Source organism: Ailuropoda melanoleuca, chromosome 4 (assembly GCF_002007445.2).
Source record: "Ailuropoda melanoleuca isolate Jingjing chromosome 4, ASM200744v2, whole genome shotgun sequence".
Classification (NCBI taxonomy): domain Eukaryota; kingdom Metazoa; phylum Chordata; class Mammalia; order Carnivora; family Ursidae; genus Ailuropoda; species Ailuropoda melanoleuca.
This window is the reverse complement of record NC_048221.1, coordinates 57,533,964-57,542,655: the sequence shown is the minus strand read 5'-3', so window position 1 is coordinate 57,542,655 and position 8,692 is coordinate 57,533,964. Positions and strand designations below refer to the sequence as shown.

General features: G+C 45.3%; 1 long non-coding RNA gene across 1 annotated transcript; it reads right to left on the bottom strand.

The window, feature by feature from the left end:
* Nucleotides 1–5,899: 5,899 nt before the first annotated feature.
* LOC109490212 lies at nucleotides 5,900–7,145 on the bottom strand. Its single transcript, XR_002143493.2, has 3 exons — nucleotides 7,002–7,145; nucleotides 6,828–6,911; nucleotides 5,900–5,982 (listed from the first exon to the last, which is right to left on the bottom strand). It is a non-coding gene; the product is annotated as an uncharacterized LOC109490212 (long non-coding RNA).
* Between the last annotated feature and the right edge of the window lie 1,547 nt (nucleotides 7,146–8,692).

The window sequence follows — 8,692 nt, the reverse complement described above, 5'->3', positions numbered from 1 at the left end:
CTCCTCCGCTAGGAGCCTGCTTCTTCCTCTCCCACTCCCCCTGCTTGTGTTCCCTCTTTCGCTGGCTGTCTTTCTCTCTCTGTCAAATAAATAAAAAATATTTTTAAAAAAATGAATTGCTTTGCTTCCGGATCCTGAGAGGGGAAGCAGTGTGTGCTCCTTCTAATCGGGGTGTGTCCTGTTGATTGCCTGGGTTCAGTAGTTCTGCCTTGGGGTTTCTTATGTGGTCATAGTCAGCTGTTGGCTGAGGCTACAAGTCATCTGAAAGCCCATCTGGGCAGGACACCCAAGATGGCCCTGTCACATAGCTGGCAGTTAATGCTGTCACCTGCAACCTCAGGTAGGGCTCTTGACTAGAACACTCACAAATGGCATCTCCATGTGGCTTGGGCTTCTCACAGAATGACAGTTCAATTCCATGAGGGAGTATTCCAAGAGTGAGTGCATTAAGAGATCCGGGTGGAAGCTACTAGGTTAATGATAGGCCTAGCCTCAGAAGTCCCAGAAGGTTTCTTCTACCACAATCTACTGGTCAAGCCGGTCACTAAGGCCAGTCCTGATTCCAGGGATAAGGTTATAGTCTGCTCATGCAGGGGGGAAGGAATTGATGGTGGCCATCTGTACCTCAGACTTTAAAGACCATCATGTGGTTCCACCATGCTCTTTCCCTTCTACCATAAGGCCAGTATGTCCCAGATAAAAGTTACTAGGACTCCTGTAGCTGATGCACTAGGCAGGCATTTTAAGCCAATAAATATTCCTTGAGTCCACACTATATGTGTGAGCATCTGGCCTCAGAACCCAAGGCCTCTTCAGCTACGCCCAAATCTAAAGCATGATGGGGTAAGGAGGGTATTGCCTATGTATATGAGGCAGGTGGGCACAGAAGGTGTAGTGATCGTATTAAAGAGTGATTACTCTATAACACTTATGTAGCACTTACTGTATGCCAAACACTATTTTAAGCACTTTACATGTCAACCAACATCATTCTTAATGGAGATGAGCTGCATGGTTATTAAGTTTAAAAAATAAACAGTATTATCAGTTGTCATTTTTATTGTAAAATTTTGGCATAGTGTAAAGAAATAAAAACAAAATACAGTACGTATTTATTAGAAGAGACAAACTATTACTGTTTTCAGATATAGTGATTTTGATCCGCAGAACACCCAAGAAAGTAAACAAACTATTATTATTAAGATATAAACTTTATGACCTGGGATCAGCCACTCCCTCTCATGTCTCCATTCTGAATTTCTGCAGAGCCTTCTGAAATGGGGGGTCCCCTGCCTTGTCAGCTCAAAGACGTGCTGTGAACAGGCAGGGAGAGAGTGGATTTGGGGAATGTAAAGATGGGGAGTTGATGTGCCTTTGACACTGTGAACACTATCAAGCGGGTGCGTTATCTTTAACAGTCCTTGAAGAATGCCTGGGGTACAGGATGCAGTGAGCGGCCCGGTCAGAAGAGAAGATGGGGCTGAGAGGTATGACATTCAGTGAAAGGAACTTATGGTTGTGCCCCCTCCCCACCCCACCCTTTTTCTCCTGCATTCCCCATAGCCAGTCCCACTTCTGATAGCACTTATTGATTTTGCTTTGGGAAAACACAGGTCCATATTGCATGCCGTTGTGGTGAGAAATCAATCAAGACATTTCCTGGCCAAGGGCCCATAGCACAAACCAAGGAGACTCTGAGTCACCCGGGAATCTGAATCCTGAACAGAGTAATGCAAAGAGGGAAAACAGCTGACCCACAGTATCGCTGTTCCCATTCCCTGAGAAAAGTGTTCTCAAGCCCTTCTGTGGGAATTGCCCTCTGGTCTTGAAGAATTTTCACTTTTCTTTGATTCTGTGAGCTACCCAAATCCCTTTTTGACTCTTGTTCCAGTCAACCAAACACTGTTTCAATTGCTTGCAAAAAACTGTCAATAGCAGCAGAGAGGTAAGGCTCCTGGAAAGATGGGGAGTGACACATGCCAGGCCCTGTGGCCCATAGACAATAGATATCCCACTGTCTTTACACAACAACCCTATGAAGCAGGGATTGTTGCCCCCATTTTGCAGACAAGAAAACTGAGGCTCAGAGAAGAAATTGATTAATCAATGTCACAGCAAGGGAATGACAGAAAGTTGTAATCTAGGTCTGAGTCAGGGCTCTCTAGATCCTGCCTCATGTGCTCATGAGCCACCAGATCACCAGGTTTCCAGGCCACCAGGAGAAGGCAGGTGTTTGCTCACTAACTGTACTTTCTCTGCCCATGCCCTGTCAAGCCCCACCCCACCCCACGCTGGTGCAAGGTCTGAGTTGTAGAGAGACCTTGGAAGGCCCTTGGGCATCTGGTTTTCATAAAATGTTGGCCAGGTCTTATTCTTGAAATAATTTTATCATTTGGCATTTTGACAAAAAACAATTTGGCCATGGTTTCGTTTTCGTACATCTCTCCATTCTGATTGTGATCTTTCCTAAACAGATTCCCGTGGAATGGTTTCCTACTTGGAAGCCTGACTTTTAAGTCACCACTGCCCCCCTCCTCCCAACTAGAGGACTCAAGCACACAGTTTGGCTCTTTGCTAATAATTCAAGTCAGTTAGGCCAGGGATATTTCCAAGAGAGGTCAAAGTGCTTGTTGGCTGCCTTGGAAAATGAGCTGCTAAAGCAGAACTCTAAGGGCCATTCTTCCCAGGAGGAGGGCACAGGCCAGGAGGACGTCCCCTTCAGCAGATATGGAGCCAACAGAGACAGGAGGGCTGAGCAGCGCCGGCCACTGGAGGGAGCCCCGGGATCTGGGCCCAGTCCCTCCCCTCCTGGCCTCAGAGGCATGGCCCATTATGCCAGGCTTGTCCTGAGCCCCAGCTGCACCACTGCCCAGTTGGGAGATATGCTGGGTTACTTCATTTTGCTGAGCTCCCTTTCTCCTGTCATGTGATTTACCTTTATGGCAGTGTTCCTCTAACCCAGGCATATTTGGGTTTTGTGGCATTTATATACCATATGTACTATGATTAAAATTTTTCTTTAAATGAAATTATATCTTTGTTTAAATACGTTTTCAAAAAATAGGTGTATGTTGTCACTGAAAATGGAAAACCAGTATCAGATGCCATAAAGAGAAGATACCTGAAAAAAATAACACAACTATAATATAACAAATATAATACAATATATAATGTAATCTTCCCTAACACCAGCTTGGGTAGCACCAGTGGTATGCAGGCCTGTTTTGGAAACACTGTTCTAAGGTGTCTGAGATATGACCTTAAATGCTTCCAGCCTAGATGTCCCCAAGTCTTCTAATTATCAAGGGTCTCTCTTTCATTAATTAAAACAAAACAGCCTGAATCCCCATTCCATGCATTAAGGCAAGACTCCTCCTGCTCTCTCCCTCTTACTCCTATCAGTACTTTTATTAGTTTCCAAATGCTTCTGTTTTCCCAAGACTGTGTGAGCTACCGGCTTTCTTGACAGTGCCTGGCTCCTAACTGGCAATCTAGGTTCCGATGAGGCCCAGATTTATGTCTGGGCTTCTCTGATGTTCTGCCTTGAGCCACGGGCCTTCCAGAAGCTACTGGGAAAGACCAAGTGCCCATCCCAACTGCCCCTGGGAGCCTGTTCTGACGTCAACACAAGAAGCCCACCTCCATTCTCAGATCTGGCTTGGCAGCCAAAAGTCACTTTGTTTCCCCTCCATGTCCTTGCCCAGGCTCACTGTTGCCCTGACTTGCTCCTCCGCTGTGTCCAAAAAGGCTGCAGGCCTGTGGTGCTGTGGACAGGTCCTCCTCCTGAGCCCCTTTAGCCCATCTCTCTCCATATTGGCCTGGACCTCTGTATCATAGCTAAGCCCCTGCATCAGATCCCAATCTGTGGGGCCTCAGGGCAGTGCACCAGGCCAAGGGGCTTATCACATCTTTGGGCTCACTGCCCAAGGCTTTCAGAAATCTCTCACAGCCCCTGGGGGTAAGCAGGACTGGAGGAGTCACTCTGAGCCTCATATAGCTTGGTCCTTGGGGACCAGGGGCTCACACTGGGTCCCATGAAAGGGAACATCCATGGAGGTGGATCAGGATATGTCAAGTCTTCCCTAAACTGGAGTCTTATGCAGGTAAAGACAGAGAGAGTAAGGGAGCTTAGAAATCAGGATCACATTACAGTCCTGGCAACCTTCCGGGTAGCTGGGACTGGTACACAGCCACATGGGCCTCAGGGGTCAGTTGGGGCTTAGGTCTGGATGACAGAAACCAGAAGGATCCTTATAGACACGCCTGCATGGGTGAAAATGGCACACATGCATACCAAGTTCCTATCGACTGGGTTCTGGTTTAAAAAGATGCTAGAGCACAGCAGCGCTCTCAAAAAGAAAAAAGAAGCTCTCCATGCAGAGCCAGATCCAGGCAGAGGTCTCTAAAGCATGCCGTTACATTTTTTTTTAAAGTGAGGCAAAGAAAACGAGAAAGGTGTGAAAAAGACTATATATTCTATTTGCTTGCGTTTCACATAGGCATGGACTTGTTCTAGATACACAGAAACTCATCAAGTGCCTATAGGGGGCACAGAGGATCAGGATGGAAAAGCAAGTTTTTAGAAATAAACTCTTTTGTCATTTTGATTTTTGAACCATGTAAATATATTACTTGATCCAAAAATGAATTAACTAGAAAAAATGTGGGTGCATGGAGCTATGCCTCAGCACAGACCTGGAGTCTTTGAAGCCAATGGGTACCTGCCATCACCCCCAGCTTTCCTCCTACGCCTTTGGGGCCTCATGGAGCACCCTGGTTTTCCTGGCTGGAATCATACTTGGGCTGAGGTCATGAAGACTCAGAGCAGAACTTGGCTATGCTCCCTCATCTAATTTGTATGGTAAGAGCATCCTGCTGTCCTGGCAGAAGGCCTGGCCATGGCCACCTTCCCAGAGAAGGAGAGGACAGCAAGCTTTGTCCTGCAGCAAATGGGGACATAGTAGCCCGGAAACCTGGGGTTGGCTCCAGGGAGGGGCTCAGCCAGTGTCCCCGCTGCCACCCTGGCCTGCCTACCAGAGCCCAGATTGTTATGGAAGGCCAGGGTAGGCCCCCACTCTCCTGTCAGTCAAGGGTTGCCTGAGGGACCAGAGTGCTGCCCCCTCCTCCTGACCACACCCTGTCCCCCTCACAGCCTTGTCTTCCTTGCACCGGCTGTACTCCTGGGCCCACACTGTCGTCACTTTGAGCTTTACTTTCTCTTCTCTCCCCTGTCTGCCTGTGGACAATGCAGCCCATGGTTCTACAGAGGCTTCCAGAACTGCAGCCAAAAGCATTTTGTCCAGAACTCAAAAGAGCTGTCTTCCAGGATGTGGTCCTTCCTGCCCGGGAGCCCCAGAGTCTAAAGACAACAGCGGGGGAGAAATGCCTTTGTGGTTCTTGGAAAGAAAGATTCCACCCACTCTGGGACCCCACCAGTACTTGCATAATTAGAGGGCATGAAGGGAGCCAGGAGGCTTATCTTTGTGAGGTACCATCTCCCACCCTGATGGCCTCCCCAGGCCCAGACCTTTTTCTTTTTTTCTCTTTTTGATATGCAATGTGCATACGGAAGTCGAACATCCCTTAGGTGTATGGCTGGATGGTTCTTACGTGAACATTCCCACGTAACCAGATCAAGAGATCAAACATTACAAACCTCCAGAGCCCTCTTGGTCCCCATCCTCCCACCACCAAGGGAAAATCCTTTCCTGATTTCTCTCATCATAGGTTCATTTGCCTGCTTTGTGGCTTTATGTCCATGGAATCACCTGGTAGATACTCCCGTGTGTCTGGCTTCTTCTGTGCAACATCAAGGGAGCCATGCATGCATCTCACCATTGTATAGTATTCCATTGCATGAATAAACCACAGTTTATTTACCCATTATACCATCGAGGGGCATCTGTCTGGGGCTATTAGGGATGACACTGCTATGGGCATTCCAGTGCCTGCTTTTCAGTGAACGTATTTCCATAATTTTGCCTGAAAAAAAAAGGAAAAAGAAAAAGAAACTTCCAGTGCTGGCCATAGCTGTTCCTGCCCCCTTCGTTGTTAGCTGAAGCCATATGAGCAGTTGAGTAGCTCTGGTCCATGGGTTGTGAGTGGAAATGATAAATATCAGTTCTAAGCTGAAACTTTCCATTGCCAGTGCTGGACCCTCCAGCCCTTCTTCCCTCCTCCAGCAGCAATCCCAATGAAGTCCCATGATCAAAGCGGCCGAGACAGCCAATCCTTGTTTGGAGAGTTGCCTGCACCTGCAGTGGACTCTGGGTGGGGAAGAACACTCTTTATTGTGTTAAGCCAGTGCTATTTCAGGGTTGTTTGTTACCACAGCAGAACCTAGCCTATCCTAACTAATATAAGGATGTTGGAAGCTTGATGGAACAATAATGGTCTTTCAGGTTTCCTGAGTTTGTTCTTCATCTTGGTCAGGTAACACACCCAGCATCAGATCACCAAAAGCCCTATGTCCAGTTTTGACAGGACATATTGTGGTGGTCCCTGGAGTGGTATTACAGTCTTGCTCCAGATAATCCCAACCCCCAGGGCTTGCATCTTGCCTTTGGAGCAATTTCCGTGTTGCATTTGCGGTTATCTTACCATTTTTGCCTTTAATTTCTTGTTATAGAAGCATGCCTACATCACTGACTCACACTACAAGACTCTGTTTCAGATTCTTCTGTGATCAATTACCTAAAATGTAAGGCTTTTCTCAGCTTGCTGAATTCAAGGCTTGTTCATCCCCAACTACCTGTTGATCACTTCCCCCTACCATGTCTGACACTTGAAATAGATGGAGCATGGTTGGTGAGATGGATCTGTCTTACCTCAGAGGGATGCAGGTGCTGAAGATCTGTCACCAAGCTCACTCTTCTCCAAAGGCAAGATGCAAGCCTGGGGCTTGGGATTGTCTGGAGAAGGACTGAAGGTCAGTTAACAGAATCACAACCTGGTAACAAAGTAACTTTATTACAAAACCCACCCCAATTTTTACCACTTACCAACGAGATCTCTTCTTGGCTCCTGTTCTTGAGCGCCTGTTCTCCTAAACTGCTTCTGCCAGGCCTCCTTCATGCCAGCAGGCTCCCTTGTTCATTGGACATCAAAAACTTCCTGGAGGTGCTGGTATATGACGGAGACCTTCCATCTATAGGATCCTTGTGTCTTTATCCTTGTCAAGGGAGACACATTATGCTGTTATTTCTTCTAACCCAAAAGCTAGATAGATAAAGACAGACCTTGCTCAACAGAAGCCCATCTCAAATTTAACAAGATAGCGAAAAAACTGATACAGTCACAAAGTGTTAATTTTCCTTTCCTGGTTCCACAGATCTATTAAATAGTTTATTGGGGAATGTAATTTTATATCAATGAACATAAATCACAGGTAAAGTGATTGAATCAGTAGTCAAAAACCTCCCAACAAAGAAAAATCCACGACCAAATGCTTTCACTAGTGAATTCTATCAATATTTAAATCTTTCTCAAGCTTTTCCAAAAAACTGAAGAGGAAGGGACACCTCTAAGCTCATTCTATGTTGCCAGCATTCCTCTGACATCAAAGGTGCATAAAGACATCACAAGAAAAGAAAATTACAGAACAATGTCCTTTATGAATATAAATGCAAAATATACTTGCAAAATACTAGCAAACTAAATCCAACAACATAATAAAAGGATTACACATCATAGCCAAGTGGGATTTATACTGAACTGTGGTTCAACATAAGAAAATCAGTCAATGTAATCCACTACATTAGTAGAATAAAGGGGAAAAATCCCACATGAACATCTCAATTGGTGCAGAAAATGCATTTGACAAAATCCAATACCCTTTCATGATAAAAGTAGTAAGAGAACTAGAAACAGAAGGGAACTTCCCCAGCATAACAAAGGAAATTTATGAAAAAACAAAGCTAGCTCATACTCAAAGTGAGAGACCATTAGTTTCCTCCCTAAAATCAGGAACAAGACAAAGATGCCTGCTGTGACAGTTAATTATTTGTGTCAACTTGACTAGGCCACAGGGTGCCCAAATTAAACATCATTTCTGGGTGTATCTGTGTTTTTAGATGAAATTAGTATTTGAATCAGTGAGCTCAGCAAAGTAGATTGCCCTTCCCAATTTTGGTGGACATCATCCAATCCACTGTGGGGCTCAATAGAACAAAAAGTGGAGTACACAGGGATTCATTTCCTCCCACCAGCCTGGTGGGCTAGAACACTGGTGTCTGGCTCTTGGACCAGGATTTACACCATTGGGTTCTCAGGCCTTTGGACTCAGACTGGAATTACACCACTAGCTTTCTTAGGTCTCCAACTTACAGACAGCCAATTGCCAATTCCATATATATAGATGGATCTGTTTCTCCAAATAAACCTGACTTATACACTTGCTTTCAAAACTGCTATTCAACACTGTACTGGATATTCTAGCCAGAGCGATAGTCAAGAAAAAGAAAAGTTATCCATATTGAAAAGGATGAAATTTCTATTTACAGATGCCATGAGCTTACCTATAGAAAATCTCAAAGAATCCACAGAAAAACCCTACTGGAACAATAAACAAATTCAGCAAATTTTGGGGTATACAAGACCACCACAAAAAATTCAGTTGGGTTTCAATAAATGAACAATAAACAATCTAAAAAGAAAATTAAGAGAATAATTTAATTTGCCAGAGTATCCAAAA